This window comes from Bombina bombina, chromosome 1, assembly GCF_027579735.1.
Source record: "Bombina bombina isolate aBomBom1 chromosome 1, aBomBom1.pri, whole genome shotgun sequence".
NCBI lineage: Eukaryota > Metazoa > Chordata > Amphibia > Anura > Bombinatoridae > Bombina > Bombina bombina.
In genome coordinates, this window is record NC_069499.1 from 627321777 (window position 1) to 627338449 (window position 16673).

Sequence of the window (16673 nt, forward strand, 5' to 3'; positions counted from 1 at the left end):
TGGGACACTTTATATACTTTCATGTATTTTTATTCTCCTGATTAAACTTTTCATATTTAGCATTTGGAGGCTCACTGGTCTTTTGTTGTTTCTATCCTATTATCTACTTACTGGCTCGAGTCTCAGTGCTAGGACCTATCAGCGTGGTTTTGGACTATGAGATCACAGTAAAGCACCCCCGTCATGTGCCACTGCGTCTTAGCGGCGGATTAGAAAGTTGTGGACCTACATTGGCGTATCCTATACCCGCTACCCCTGGGAGCTGCAGATCCGGTGGACAGGCAGTTTAGAGGTTGTTTTCGAGCGGGGACCTGGACCGGTGTATGCCACACATGATAAGAGATCCGTTGAATGATCTGCTGGAATACCTCACTGCTCTGGACTTTGCTCATCTGTTACAGGCTAGTGTGGTGAGTGTGGCGGTGATGACATACATTGTTTTGAGTGAGCTCTCTTTTAACATTACAAAACGGCCTTGAGCTACAGGGTGGGGGATGGGCTGCTATATATCCTGTTCCAGTACCCTAGCCCTGAATAGGTCATCTGCCAAGCACTGATATCCTGTTCCAGTACCCTAGCCCTTCAGAGGTCACCTGACAAGCACCAGTATTCTGTTCCTGTACCCAAGCCCTACAGAGGACATCTGCCAAACACCAGTATCCAGTACCCTAACCCTGCATAGGGTGTCTGCCAAGCATCAGTATCTTGCTTCATTTTTTTGCCCTCAAAGTGGGAACTCCAGTCCTCGGCCCTCAAATTGGGCACTCCAGTCCTTGGGCCTTTGTGGGCATTCCAGTCCTTAACCCTCAAGTGGGTACTCCAGTACTTAACCCTTGAGGGGGCATTCCAGTCACTGGCCCTCGAGGGGGCAATCCAGTTCCCTGCCCTAGAGTGGGCACAACTTTTGACTTCAGCTCTCATGTGGGAGTCACTGCTGTCTAATCCTGTTTCCATTTTCCTGTAAAATAAAACCTGCATTGTCTGTCTGTTGTCTCAATTATACCTTAAAGGGGTAGTACCGTAAAAAAAGCACATACCACTGATGCCTTTTAGTGCTCATGATGGAACTTAGTCTGTCAACTCAACACGTAAGCTACAAATTCCTGATCCTGCTCCTATGAGCGTGACAATTTGTCCGACCCAAATCCGTGCATGGATGGAATTCTACTAAACCGAACATTTGAAAAAACTTTCGGACGAAACACATGTTTCAACCGTGCACATGTCTAGTACCTTCATTCAAAAATAATCTGTGTGTATTGAGATTTAACCTGCCTGATTGCTGGGGTTTGGTAGTTTAACACAAGTTCACAGCAGGAATATTGAGAAAGGTATGTGAGCAAGCATGCTTAAAGCTGTCAAGATATTGCAATTCAATTTTGATGCCAGCCTGATATCCTGTTCCAGGACACTAGCCCTTCAGAGGTCACCTGACAAGCACCAGTATTCTGTTCCAGCAGGCCACGCCCCTTCCCCTTCGTGTTATGCTTTGTGTCTTCTGCTTGGATTAAACCTCTGTTTTTAACCAGGATCCGTGTGTGCTGCCTTTTCTTTTTTTATTCTGTCCCAGTACCCTAGCATTGCAGAGGGCATCTACCAACCACCGGTATCTTTCTCTAGTACCTAAGCCCTACAGAGGGCATCTGCAAAACACCAGTATCCAGTACCCTAACCCTGCAGAGGGTGTATGCCAATCATCAGTATCCTGCTTCAGTCTTTGGCCCTCAAAGTGGGAACTCCAGTCCTCGGCCCTCAAATTGTGCACTCCAGTCCTCGGCCCTTTGTGGGCATTCCAGTCCTTAACCCTCGAGGGGGAAATCCAGTTCCCGGCCTTAGAGCACAGCTTTTGACTTTGGCTCTCGTGTGGGAGTCACTGCTGCCTAATCCTGTTTCCATTTCCCTGTAAAATAAAACCTGCATTGTCTGTCTGTTGTCTCAATTATACCTTAAAGAGGTAGCACCGTAAAAAAGCCCATGCCACCGACGCCTTTTAGTGCTCATGATGGAACATAGTCTGTCAACTCAACATGTAAGCTACAAATTCCTGATCCCACTCCTATGAGCGTGACAATTTGTCCAACCCAAATCCGTGCATGGATGGAATTCTACTGAACCGAACGTTTGAAAACATCCGTACATGGATGGAATTCTACTAAACCGAACCTTTTAAAAAACTTTTGTACGAAACACGTTTCACCCATGCACATGTCTATTGCCTTTATTCAAAAATAATCTGTGTGTATTGAGTTTTAACCTACCTGACTGCTGGTGTTTTGTAGTTTAACACAAGTTCACAGCAGAAATATTGAGGAAGGTATGTGAGCAAACATGCTTAAAGCTGTCAAGATATTGCAATTTGATTTTGATGCCAGCCTAAAAGGCAGTGGGTGTTAAATTCTCAAGGGACTTCAATTATGTTTGGAACCGTACAGTAAAAAGACTATTAAATGTAAAACCAAACTTCTGATTGAGATTCTAAATATTCCAATTATTGCCTTTTCATTATTATCTATAGACAATGGTTTTCCTTTTTTGATCAGGTATTAATTAACTTTTGACAGACTGGTCTTGTATTCTAAATATACAGTATAAAACCACTTTGAAAGCCACCTGATATAATGTAATTGCCTCTAACTCATACAACAATCTGTCAGTCCTCCTCTAATATGAATATTCCTCTAATGTGTGCTGTTTGACATACAATAGAAACTATCTACAGTATTTATCACTTAAATTTAAAGTAAATTAATTCTTAATTTTGCACATAGAGAAAAAAAATTATAGCACTGCCCTAGGCAAATTTTAGCCAATATTTGTCTTATATAATTCTGACAAACATATATCATAGTGGTATAACAACTAAAATATTTGAAAAGTGTAGGTATTTAAAGGCATTATGCCAAAAAATTACCCCTCCAATTTACTGCCCCGTCTTAATGCTGCTTCCATGGGCAGAGGTCCAGTTGGCTTAGGTCAAAATATCCTTTATATATTATTTTTTTCACCTATGTGAGAAACAGGACTTTTTAAAGACAGAAATTAAGGGCTAGAATACAAAGTGGAGTGCTACTGTTAGCGCGCGACATTAAAGTATCATACTTGAGTAAACATGTCACATTGAACGTAAATGAGGCCAAAGGTGAATTAATGCATTTATATGTGTATATATGTTTATACATACATATATACACATTGATACACATAAACATGTATAGGTAGATAGATAGATAGATAGATAGATAGATAGATAGATAGATTCATGCACACACTTTGGAGCTTTTCCAGAAAAATACCCGAACACAAGAAAAATAATTGTATTCAATTTTAATATTTAATCATGTGTTTTAGTGTCTATTTACTGTACATATTTTACATTCTAACATTGTTCACAATGGCCGGAATGTTCTATGTATTTTTAAATAGATATTCCTATATTTATTTCTATATATTCTGATGAAGGGGTCTGTGTAAACCCCGAAACGTTAAATAAACACTAGTTTATGACCCACTACAAAGAAGTCCTGAGAGTACTTTCGCTTGTTGCAGTATTATTTTCATGTTTGCACCCAGGCCTTTGACCCAGGAGGACGGATTTACTTCCAGGATTGCTTTATATATATATATATATATATATATATATATATATATATATATATATATATATATACAGTATATATACCTATAAAAATATATATATATCCATATAGATATATACTCACCGGCCATTTTATTAGGTACACCTGTTCAATTGCTTGGTAACACAAATTGATAATCAGCCAATCACATGGCAGCAACTCAATGCATTTAGTCATCTAAACGTGATGAATACGAATTGCTGAAGCTCAAACCGAGCATCAGAATGGGGACGAAAGAGGATTTAAGTGACTTTGAACGTGACATGGTTGTTGGTGCCAGACGGGCTGGTATCAGTATTTTAAAAACTGCTGATCTACTGGGATTCTCACGCACAACCATCTCTAGGGTTTACAGAGAATGGTTTGAAAAGAGAAAATATCCAGTGAGCAGCAGTTGAGTGGAAGAAAATGCCTTGTTGATGCCAGAGGTCAGAGGAGAATGGGCAGACTGGTTTGAGATGATAGGAAGGCGGTTCAGGCTGGTGGTGGTGGTGTAATGGTGTGGGGGATATTTTCTTAGCACACTTTGGGCCCCTTAGTACCAACTGAGCATCGTGCAAATGCAACGGCCTACCTGAGTATTGTTGCTGACCATGTCCATCCCTTTAGGACTACAGTGTACCCATCTTCTGATGGCTACTTCCAGCAGGATAATGCACCATGTGACAAAGCTCAAATCATCTCAAACTGGTTTCTTGAACATGACAATGGGTTCACTGTACTCTAATGACCTCCACAGTCACCAGATCTCAATCCAATAGAGCACCTTTGGGATGTGGTGGAATGGGAGATTCGCATCATGGATGTGCAGCCGACAAATCTGCAGCAACTGCATTATGCTATTATGTCAATATGGACCAAAATCTCTGAGGAACGTTTCCAACACCTAGTTCTATACCCTAGTTCTATACCTGTTTACTTTCAGCGATATCAGTACTAAATACCACTTCACTTGTAATCTAGCCCTAAAAAATTTGCATTTGGTGGGCCAATTTTTTTTTGGTCCTACAAAAGTTACTTAATACTGCAAACTTTAGCTTAGGTTACAGACTAGCTAGTAATAATACTGTAATGTACAGGCAGTCTTTTACAGGACAGCCAGTGATGAGCAGACAATCTGGAACTGTTATCATTTATTTTACCTGCCTTTTTTATAATTTAAAACTGTGAACTGTGATTTCATTTTCCATTTCTCAAAGAAAGGCTGGAGTAGATCATAGAGGATCATAGAGGATCATAGAAAATTGCCCTGCAACATGCTACACATACATTGATTGACCATGACCATTGGAGGTTATATATGACCCTAGTAAATACTATAATACTATAAGGGTTTCACAAGGAGTGTTTCCTGAATTCAAAACAACAAAAGTATTGTTTTTGAAGTGGTCAGTTGTGGAAACCAGTGATAAAATAATGTATCTCTATTATGTCTATGGAGATTTTTTTCAGTTACCACCAGTTTCCACACCTTACCACCTCAATAGAAACTAGCCCTTAGAGTTTTAAATTATTTAAAACATTAATTTTCTGCATGTAACATACATCTTAATAAAACTTTGTTGCCCCTATGATTAATATTTTTATAATGTCCAAAAGCGTAATTGCAATGGAAATCATATTTTATTCCTCAGCATGTTTAGTTTAGAACTGTGATTTGATTAATATTGTAACATTTTTATGAAACAAGGACAAAATTGTGTTTGTTCAGGAACTGATTGTCCATGAAATAAACAGGAAAAAGTTTGGATAAGAAATGCATTTTGGTCTAAGAAATTAAGCCTGATGAATTAAATAAAGCTCACATGAAAAGAGAATAACAGTATAAAAATAAACTCATCTCATCAATTTGCCTATTTTTAAGGCAATGTAAGAATAGATGTAGAAACCAAAGAAAATCTGCTTGTAATGTGCATTAACAGTTCCTTTATATTAAAGAAACATGTTAGTCCCAGTGTGCAGGGCAATCAAGCATGCAGCTTATAACTGTAGATCAAGCTGTGCCTCTAGAGGGAGATAAAGGGTTAATAGGAATGATGCCCTCTGCTTGCCTGGCACAGAGAGGAGCTGATGCTGGCAAACATCCAAGATAATCATTGCTGAATGGAGTTCTCTGTGTCCCTGAAGAGTCTTTACAAATTATTGGGCAACAGCTAGAGTTCAAGGGGGCAGCGTCTAATGGGAGCCTGTATGATTGCAAAGAGCGGGAGCTGCTTCTGTACTGGGGTATGTCTGCGCTTCTGTCCTGCAGGCTCACTGGCTCCTTGTCATTCCTACATGCCAACATTTCTTTAGTTAAAATTTGTCCTCACCTCATGAGGACACTGCTGCACCACTGGTGACTAACTTGCTAAAAATGTATAATTAGAGCTGCTTTCTGTATGCTCCCTTCACCATTTCTTAATTCCAGTCCTCAAATACCTAGGTTAAATAGAATGTGTGGCCTTGCTTGAGTGCACATTGGTTTATCAAAATTTGCCATTTTGGATCTGTCTGTATACGAGCAGTAATATACATAGAGACATTCAAAGTGACTATCAATCAATCAATCAATCAATCAATCTATCTATCTATATCATGCATACAAAAGAGCACTATTTAAACATGCAAAACATTTTTCTATTTATTTTTTGCGTGAAAAAGGTTAAGAAAAAGCAGCTTATGTTGTTATTGGTCCTAATGGAAAGTGAATGTTTGAGCTCAATTGGTTCATGAGATAGAAGCTCGTTGGCTTATAATTCCACTGCTCTGTTGGTGAATAACAGAGGCCCAGAAACTTCAGTTTTTCTAAAAAAAAAAAAAATATTTATTAAAACATAAATATAATTTTTCTTTAAAATCAGGTATGTTTTTGATGCTTCTATATTGAAAAAGCTGACAAGGTTGGTTACCTGGTGCCTAGAAATTAATAGAAACTACCAGACAAGTTTGGAAAATATGGGTGTCGATTGGCTCTATTTGGGAAAAGCTACACTTTGGTGTTTATTGTCTTTGCAGAAGAAGAAATGTGCTTAGGGAATTACCTGTGAACAACGTAATTACATCTAGAGAACTGATATGGGGAAGTGAGCATAATCCTGAAAAAAAAGAAACGAGAATGCGAGAATGAGAGATGGATGATGGCTTTGCCAAAAGTAAAAGATCCCTACATGAATGGGAAGATTTATCAAGCTTGATGCCCCTTGTTTTGGTCTAAAGACTGCTGTTCCATAACTTTTCTGCCTGCTCTGAGGCCACGGACAGAAATCAACCCAATCTACTACGATCGGGTTGATTGACACCCACTGCTAGCAGTCGATTGGCCGCGAATCTGGAAGGGGTGGCATTGCACCAGCAGTTCACCAGAACTGATGGTGCAATAATAAATGCTGACAGCGTATGCTTTTGGCATTTATCGATGTGCAGCGGACATGATGCTCTACATCGTATCATGTCCACTCGCACTTACATAAATATACCCCTAAGGCTAATACTTGAAAAAATGTGAAATTAAAGAGGAAGACTTAGCAAGAAAACAAAATGTAGTGATTCATAGCATGAGACTCCCGTGATTCATTCTGTATTTCCCTTAATGTGTAGCTTCCTGTTATTTTCCTTTACCCGTTCTACATTCTTCTAATTATTAGCAATAAAGTGCTTGTAAAGAGGGAGAGTTGCAAAACAAAACCAAAAGGCTGATGCCTCCTGGGAGACTAAAGTGGCTGTAATTATATTTGAGATGTGGGGTGGGGGATACTTTTGCCCTGTGAGGATTGGCTATATATCATTTCTTCTCACCCTGCTGACGTTAATTCTGTTTCCTAGGTCTTAAATAGAAATGTTCTCCTGTAAATACAAGGAACAGCTGCCGGTTGGTTGCAGAGTGTTACTAATAACCAAGGAAGTTGAGCCTGACCTACTTGACATAACACATTAGTTCTGCTTCACCGCGGCACTGCTTTGATGTCAGCTTTTTTTTTTTTGTCAAATGTAACTTGAAAACCACATTTACGTTTCTTTTTAAAGCAGTTTTCTCTGCGACTGCTCCGCAGGAGAATGTGAAGTGGCTCCCGGTGTTTAAGCGCAGAGCTCTCGCACTCCAAAGGACATGGAGATAATAGCAGTAGATTATTCTACTTAGTCTACAGACACACAACTCTTTGTTTCGTCATTTTGAGTATTTATTCAATTAAAATCCTAAATACAACTTTCTGGACTCTTAATAAAAGAATTAGAAAAATAAAGGAACAATTTCAACAAATTGCTTTAATTATTTTGTACATATAACCTTTGTTTGGAAGCTGGGAGCTCTTGATAAATTACCCTTTTGAAAGTCCTTTTAATACTGAATAAAACATGCATTAGGATGTATTCCAGCTTCACACTGCACAAACCAAAAACAAAGGAGTCCACAAAGCATAAAATAGCTGCCGGTTTCCTTACTGCGTACTTTTATTTAAAGCTTTGTTTCAAAAGATGTCTTGTATAACATTTATATGATAAAATGATGCTTGTTGAAAATGGTTAGATGCAAGGGCCACTCCAGAAGTATTTTTAAATGTACAATAAAGGCTGTCAAATAGCCTTAGATGCATTTTTGCAATATACTTCTGTTTACTAATGTACTTCTGTTAAAGATATGACCATAGGCCACAAACAAGTGATTGTGGCTGCAGTACCATGCATTTCAAATACCACTGGAACTAAAGAGAACAATTAAAATGTTAAATCTTTTTTGTTTTCTGTTTTATTTTTAATATTTTTTAAATGTATTTTGCTGTTAGCATATTTTAAGCCTCATAATAACCTTTTTGTAAAGATGGGATTTTAAAACATTGATAGGTTTTCTATAGAAAAGTAAATGTTTCCAATTAAAGTATACAATTTAGTGGAACAAAACAAAATTGCTATTGAAGTTTTCAAAACCTCAAAGACCCATTCATTTAAAATGTCCTTAACAATCACTTATAACAATGAGTTATTACAGAACATGAAAAATCACTCTATAAAGTTTAGGTTGTTTAATTTGTGCCACTCTGATTGCTTCTTTCAATGGCAGCTCTATAGTAAGTGTAACCCTGTGCAGTACCAGATTTAGGGCTTCTTGGGTCTGGATCTGAAGATTTTGGTGGGCCTATATTCACAGAAATACTCAGTCACACTACCACACAGACACATACTGACACTGCCCAACAGACACTCACATGCTAACACTCACACCCAGACACTGCCACACAGACACACTAACATACACATACTAACACACACTGACACAGAGAGACACTGCCACACACTACCACACACTGGTACACAGACACTCATGCTAACACATAGACACATACAGACACACTAAATTACACATACTAACACACGCACTGACACAGAGAGACACTGCCACTCACTAGTACACAGACACTCCCGCTAATACACAAACACTCACACACAGACACTGACATACAGACACACTAACTTACACATACTAACACACACACTGACACAGAGAGACATTGCCTCACACTGGTACACAGGCATGCACACAGCAGGGCAATTAAGATTACTGTTGGAGGGCTAACATTTGTCAGTTGCAAATAACGATACTCTACTAATTGTTTGTCTGGAGTTGATGTAAATAAAGGGGTTTTATTTTAAACTGGTTCTCCTCTATGTTGTGTTAATCAATCATACAGACACACTAACATACACTGACTCACACACAGAAGCACAAACACACACAGATACACACAGAAACACTATCACACAGGCACACTAAACACACATACTAACACAAATACACTAAATCATAGACACTAACACAAAGACACAATAACACACAAAGACACTGACACACTAACACACTAATAAACACACAGACACACTAACACACACAGACACTGAAACACTAATATGCAAACAAACTAACACATTAATAAACATACACTTACACACTAACGCACACAGAGACACTAAGACAAGGACACATTTACACAAACACACTGTGCACTTTGGCCTCCATTGCAAACTTTTACAAGTCAAAAGCTCTCATTATGTCTATAGGAAACATCTCGCCACTTGCAGGTGCAGCCCCTTTTTTATAGAATTCCATGAGGGCTGCCCTTGCGAGTGTTCTCATGGAAACCACTTCTAGACCGGCACATTTTTTAGAATCTGCCCCAATGTGTCCTTTTAAGGGAAAAGGTGGTCATGCAGAATTACTTTAAAATGTAACTCAAAATGTAAATTCTCATAAAATGCCTAATAATAGTAAATATTCAGACTTTTTATTTTATTTCCATTATTTTTCCCCTGTAATATCATTTTTGCATTTCCATAGATAGGCTGGGAGGAGTCATACAGATGTCGCATCTTAACCCCTGCAACATGCTACATAATGATTGCTTGATCATTACAGGAAGTCATTATTTATTTGTAACTAATTGCCCACAGCAAATGAAATAAATTAAATATTACTTGGGAGGGTTATGTCTTTGGAATAAAAAACAATGCAATTATAGTTTAAACGCTATTACAAATGAATTTCGTATGCCAAACTTTTGTAGTGCATTTTATGCTGATTTTTACTAACTATATATAAAGAAAATAAACTTTTGGCTAGATTACCAGTTGTGCGTTAAGGTAAAAAAGCAGCGTTAAGAGGTCCTAATGGTGTTTTTATACGCCCGCTGCTATTACGAGTCTTGCAGGTATAGGTGTACTGCACACTTCTTTGGCCTTACCGCAAAACGACTTACGTAAACTTTGTAAAGTCTTTTTTCTATGGGACTTCCATAGCGCCGCTATTACGAGTCTGTCCTAGGAGGCCAAAAAGTGAGCGGTACACCCTCTACCTCCAAGATCCCTAATGCATTTAAAAGTCAGTGGTTAAGAGTTTAATGGTACAACGCCGTAACATAAAACTCATAACTAAAGTGCTAAAAAGTACACTAACACCCATAAACTACCTATTAACCCCTAAACCGAGGCCCTCCCGCATCGCAAACATTAAAATCAATTTTTAACCCCTAATCTGCCGCTCCAGACACCACCGCCACCTACATTATATTTATGAACCCCTAATCTTCTGCCCCCAACATCGCCGACACCTACATTATATTTATTAACCTCTAATCTGCCTCCACCAATGTCGCCGCAACCAACCTACACCTAATAACCCCTAATCTGCTGCCCCCAACGTCGCAGCCACTATAATAAACATATTAACCCCTAAACCACCGCACTTCCGCCTCGCAAACATTAGTTAAATATTATTAACCCTTAATCTGCCGTCCCTAACATCGCCGACACCTACCTACACTTATTAAACCCTAATCTGCCACCCCCCATGTCGCCACCACTATACTAAATGTATTAACCCCTAAACCTAAGTCTAACCCTAACCCTAACACCCCCTAACTTAAATATAATTACAATAAATCTAAATAAAAATTCCTATCATTAACTAAATTATTCCTATTTAAAACTAAATACTTACTTATAAAATAAACCATAAGCTAGCTACAATATAACTAATAGTTACATTGTAGCTATTTTAGGGTTTATTTTTATTTTGCAGGCAAGTTTGTATTTTAACTAGGTAGAATAGTTACTAAATAGTTATTAACTATTTAATAACTACCTAGCTAAAATAAATACAAAAGTACCTGTAAAATAAAACCTAACCTAAGTTACAATAACACCTAACACTACCATTATTAAATACATTTATTAAATTAACAACAATTAAATAAATTAAATTAAATTAGCTAAAGTACAACAAAAAAAACACAAACCCTTACAAACCACCCACACAAACAACCCCCCAAATAAAATACTATCTAAAAAAACCTAAGCTCCCCATTGCCCTGAAAAGGGCATTTTATGGGCATTGCCCTTAAAAGGGCAGTTAGCTCTTTTGCAGGCCCAAACCCTAACCTAAAAATAAAACCCACCCAATACACCCTTAAAAAACCTAACACTACCTCCCTGAAGATCGACTTACAGTTCTGAAGACCGGACATCCATCCTCAAGGAAGCGGCAGAAGTCTTCATCCAACCGTGCCAAAGTCCTCAACGAAGCCAGGAGAAGTCTTCATCCAAGTCGGGCGAAGTGGTCCTCCAGACGGGCAGAAGTCTTCATCCAGACGGCATCTTCTATCTTCATCCATCCGACGCGGAGCGGGTCCATCTTCAAGACATCCGACGTGGAGCATCCTCTTCATCCGACGACTACCCGACGAATAAAGGTTCCTTTAAGTGACGTCATCTAAGATGACGTCCCTTAGATTCGATTGGCTGATTCTATCAGCCAATCGGAATTAAGTTAGAAAAAATCCTATTGGCTGATGCAATCAGCCAATAGGATTGAAGTTCAATCCTATTGGCTGATCCAATCAGCCAATAGGATTGAGCTTGCATTCTATTGGTTGTTCCAATTTGGGCCTGCAAAAGAGCTTACTGCCATTTTAAGGGCAATACCCATCCAAATGCCCTTTTCAGGACAATGGGGAGCTTAGGTTTTTTTAGATAGTATTTTATTTGAGGGTTGTTTGTGTGGGTGGTGGGTTTTACTGTTGGGGGGGTGTTTGTATTTTTTTTTACAGGTAAAAGAGCTGATTACTTTGTGGCAATGCTCCGCAAAAGGCCCTTTTAAGGGCTATTGATAGTTTAGGCTAGGGTTTTTTTATTTGGGGGGGGGGGAGCTTTTTTAATTTTGATAGGGCTATTAGATTAGGTGTAAGTAGTTTAAATATCTTGTAATTTGTTTATTATTTTCTGTAATTTAGTGGGTGTTTTTTTTGTACTTTAGCTAATTTAATTGATTTAATTGTTGTTAATTTAGTACATTTATTTAATTATAGTGTAGTGTTAGGTGTTATTGTAACTTGGTTAGGTTTTATTTTACAGGTACTTTTGTATTTATTTTAGTTAGGTAGTTATTAAATAGTTAATAACTATTTAATAACTATTCTACTTAGTAAAAAAAATACAAACTTGCCTGTAAAAACAGAATTTATGCTTACCTGATAAATTACTTTCTCCAACGGTGTGTCCGGTCCACGGCGTCATCCATAACTTGTGGGAATATTCTCTTCCCCAACAGGAAATGGCAAAGAGCACAGCAAAAGCTGTCCATATAGCCCCTCCCAGGCTCCGCCCCCCCAGTCATTCGACCGACGGTTAGGAGAAAAAAAGGAGAAACTATAGGGTGCCGTGGTGACTGTAGTGCATAGAGAAAGAAATTTTTCAAACCTGATTAAAAAACCAGGGCGGGCCGTGGACCGGACACACCGTTGGAGAAAGTAATTTATCAGGTAAGCATAAATTCTGTTTTCTCCAACTTTGGTGTGTCCGGTCCACAGCGTCATCCATAACTTGTGGGAGCCAATACCAAAGCTTTAGGACACGGCTGAAGGGAGGGAGCAAATCAGGTTACCTAAACAGAAGGCACCACGGCTTGCAAAACCTTTCTCCCAAAAATAGCCTCCGAAGAAGCATAAGTATCAAATTTGTAGAATTTGGCAAAAGTGTGCAGAGAAGACCAAGTCGCTGCCTTACATATCTGATCAACAAAAGCCTCGTTCTTGAAGGCCCATGTGGAAGCCACAGCCCTAGTAGAGTGAGCTGTGATTCGTTCAGGAGGCTGCCGTCCTGCAGTCTCATAAGCCAATCGGATGATGCTTTTCAGCCAGAAAGAAAGAGAGGTAGCAGTAGCTTTTTGTCCTCTCCTCTTACCAGAATAAACGACAAACAAAGAAGAAGTTTGTCTGAAATCCTTTGTTGCTTCTAAATAGAACTTTAAAGCACGGACTACATCTAAATTGTGTAACAAACGTTCCTTCTTTGAAACTGGATTCGGACACAAAGAAGGAACAACTATTTCCTGGTTAATATTCTTGTTGGAAACAACTTTTGGAAGAAAACCAGGCTTAGTACGCAAAACAACCTTATCTGAATGGAACACCAGATAGGGTGGATCACACTGCAAAGCAGATAATTCAGAAACTCTTCTAGCAGAAGAAATAGCAACCAAAAACAGAACTTTCCAAGATAGTAACTTGATATCTATGGAATGTAAGGGTTCAAACGGAACCCCTTGAAGAACTGAAAGAACTAAATTTAGACTCCAGGGAGGAGTCAAGGGTCTGTAAACAGGCTTGATTCTGACCAAAGCCTGTACAAAAGCTTGTACATCTGGCACAGCTGCCAGTCGTTTGTGTAACAAGACAGATAAAGCAGAAATCTGTCCTTTTAGAGAACTCGCTGACAATCCCTTATCCAAACCTTCTTGGAGAAAGGAGAGGATTTTAGGAATTTTAATCTTACTCCAGGAGAATCCCTTGGATTCACACCAACAGATATATCTTTTCCATATTTTATGGTAAATCTTTCTAGTCACAGGTTTTCTGGCTTGGACCAGAGTATCTATCACTGAATCTTAAAACCCACGCTTGGATAAAATCAAACGTTCAATTTCCAAGCAGTCAGCTGCAGAGAAACTAGATTTGGATGTTCGAATGGACCTTGTACTAGAAGATCCTGTCTCAAAGGTAGCTTCCATGGTGGAGCCGATGACATATTCACCAGGTCTGCATACCAAGTCCTGCGCGGCCACGCAGGAGCTATCAGAATTACAGAGGCCTTCTCCTGTTTGATCCTGGCTACAAGCCTGGGAAGGAGAGGGAACGGTGGAAACGCATAAGCTAGGTTGAACGACCAAGGCGCCACTAATGCATCCACTAGAGTCGCCTTGGGATCCCTGGATCTGGATCCGTAGCAAGGAACCTTGAAGTTCTGACGAGACGCCATCAGATCCATGTCTGGAATGCCCCATAATTGAGTCAACTGGGCAAACACCTCTGGGTGGAGTTCCCACTCCCCCGGATGAAAAGTCTGACGACTCAGATAATCCGCCTCCCAGTTGTCTACTCCTGGGATGTGGATTGCAGATAGGTGGCAGGAGTGATCCTCCGCCCATTTGATGATTTTGGATACCTCTCTCATCGCCAAGGAACTCCTTGTTCCCCCCTGATGGTTGATGTAAGCTACAGTCGTCATGTTGTCTGACTGGAATCTTATGAATCTGGCCTTCGCTAGTTGAGGCCAAGCCCGGAGAGCATTGAATATCGCTCTCAGTTCCAGGATGTTGATCGGGAGAAGAGACTCTTCCCGAGACCATAAACCCTGAGCTTTCAGGGAATCCCAGACCGCGCCCCAGCCTAATAGACTGGCGTCGGTCGTGACAATAACCAACTCTGGTCTGCGGAAACTCATTCCCTGAGACAGGTGATCCTGGGACAACCACCAACGGAGTGAGTCTCTGGTCATCTGGTCTACTTGAATCTTTGGAGACAAGTCTGTATAGTCCCCATTCCACTGCTTGAGCATGCACAGTTGTAATGGTCTTAGATGAATTCGAGCAAAAGGAACTATGTCCATTGCTGCAACCATCAACCCTACTACTTCCATGCACTGAGCTATGGAAGGCTGCAGAATAGAGTGAAGAACTTGACAAGTGTTTAGAAGCTTTGACTTTCTGACTTCTGTCAGGAAGATCTTCATTTCTAAAGAATCTATTATTGTTCCCAAAAAGGGAACTCTTGTCGACGGAGACAGTGAACTATTTTCTACGTTCACCTTCCACCCATGAGATCTGAGAAAGGCTAGAACAATGTCTGTATGAGCCTTTGCATTGGAAAGAGACGACGCTTGGATTAGAATGTCGTCCAGATAAGGTGCCACTGCAATACCCCTTGGTCTTAGAACCGCTAGAAGGGACCCGAGCACCTTTGTGAAAATTATTGGCGATAAAAAATGTTCCCCAAACAATAAAAGTGTGAAAATTACTTCAAATTGCAAAATATAACTTAAATAAACAATCGATTTAGCCCTTAAGAGTGTCCACCAGTTAATAGCCCATAATAAGCCCTTTATTCTTTCTAAGTCTAAGAAAATGGCTTACCGATCCCCATGAGGGAAAAATGACAGTATTCCAGCATTACACAGTCTTTTTAGAAAAATGGCTAGTCATACCTTGAGCAGAAAAGTCTGCAAACTGTTCCCCCCAACTGAAGTTCTCTCAGCTCAACAGTCCTGCGTGGGAACAGCAATTGATTTTAGTTACTGCTGCTAAAATCATACTCCTCTTTTAAACAGAACTCTTCATCTCTTTCTGTTTCAGAGTAAATAGTACATACCAGCACTATTTTAAAATAACAAACTCTTGATAGAAGAATAAAAAACTACAACTAAACACCACATACTCTTCACCATCTCCGTGGAGATGCTACTTGTTCAGAGCGGCAAAGAGAATGACTGGGGGGGCGGAGCCTGGGAGGGGCTATATGGACAGCTTTTGCTGTGCTCTTTGCCATTTCCTGTTGGGGAAGAGAATATTCCCACAAGTTATGGATGACGCCGTGGACCGGACACACCAATGTTGGAGAAATAAAATTAAACCCTAAGATAGCTACAATGTAACTATTAGTTATATTCTAGCTAGCTTAGGGTTTATTTTATAGGTAAGTATTTAGTTTTAAATAGGAATTATTTAGGTAATGATAGGAATTTTATTTAGATTTATTGTAATTATATTAGACTTAAGCAGCGCTGGTATTGGAGTGTGATAAGGAGCAAAATTTTGCTCAACGCTCACTTCTTGTCTTTTAACGTCGGGTTTGTTAAAACCTGTAATACCAGCGCTGCAGGTAAGTGAGTGGCGAGAGAAAACTGCTTGTTAGCACCGCACAGCTCAAAATGAAAAACTCGGAATCTGGCCATTTATTAGCACTTTAAATCTTACCTACAGCAATACAATTTTGCTGATCTATTTCATAGGAGCATTTTCCAACCTTCCTTTTAACATAAAGAACATAAATTTGCCATGTTCATGCTTAGGCTTCACAAAGGTTATCTCTGCATATCTCTTTTTTTTAAATTGTTGCTTAAAATATAAACATGAATTTCTGATTTTTTGGTCTATCTTAACAGCCATTTTAACAGGTGGGACCGCTCCAGCCAATTTGGAAACTGTTTGAATATAATACATTATCCAGCTTAATATTT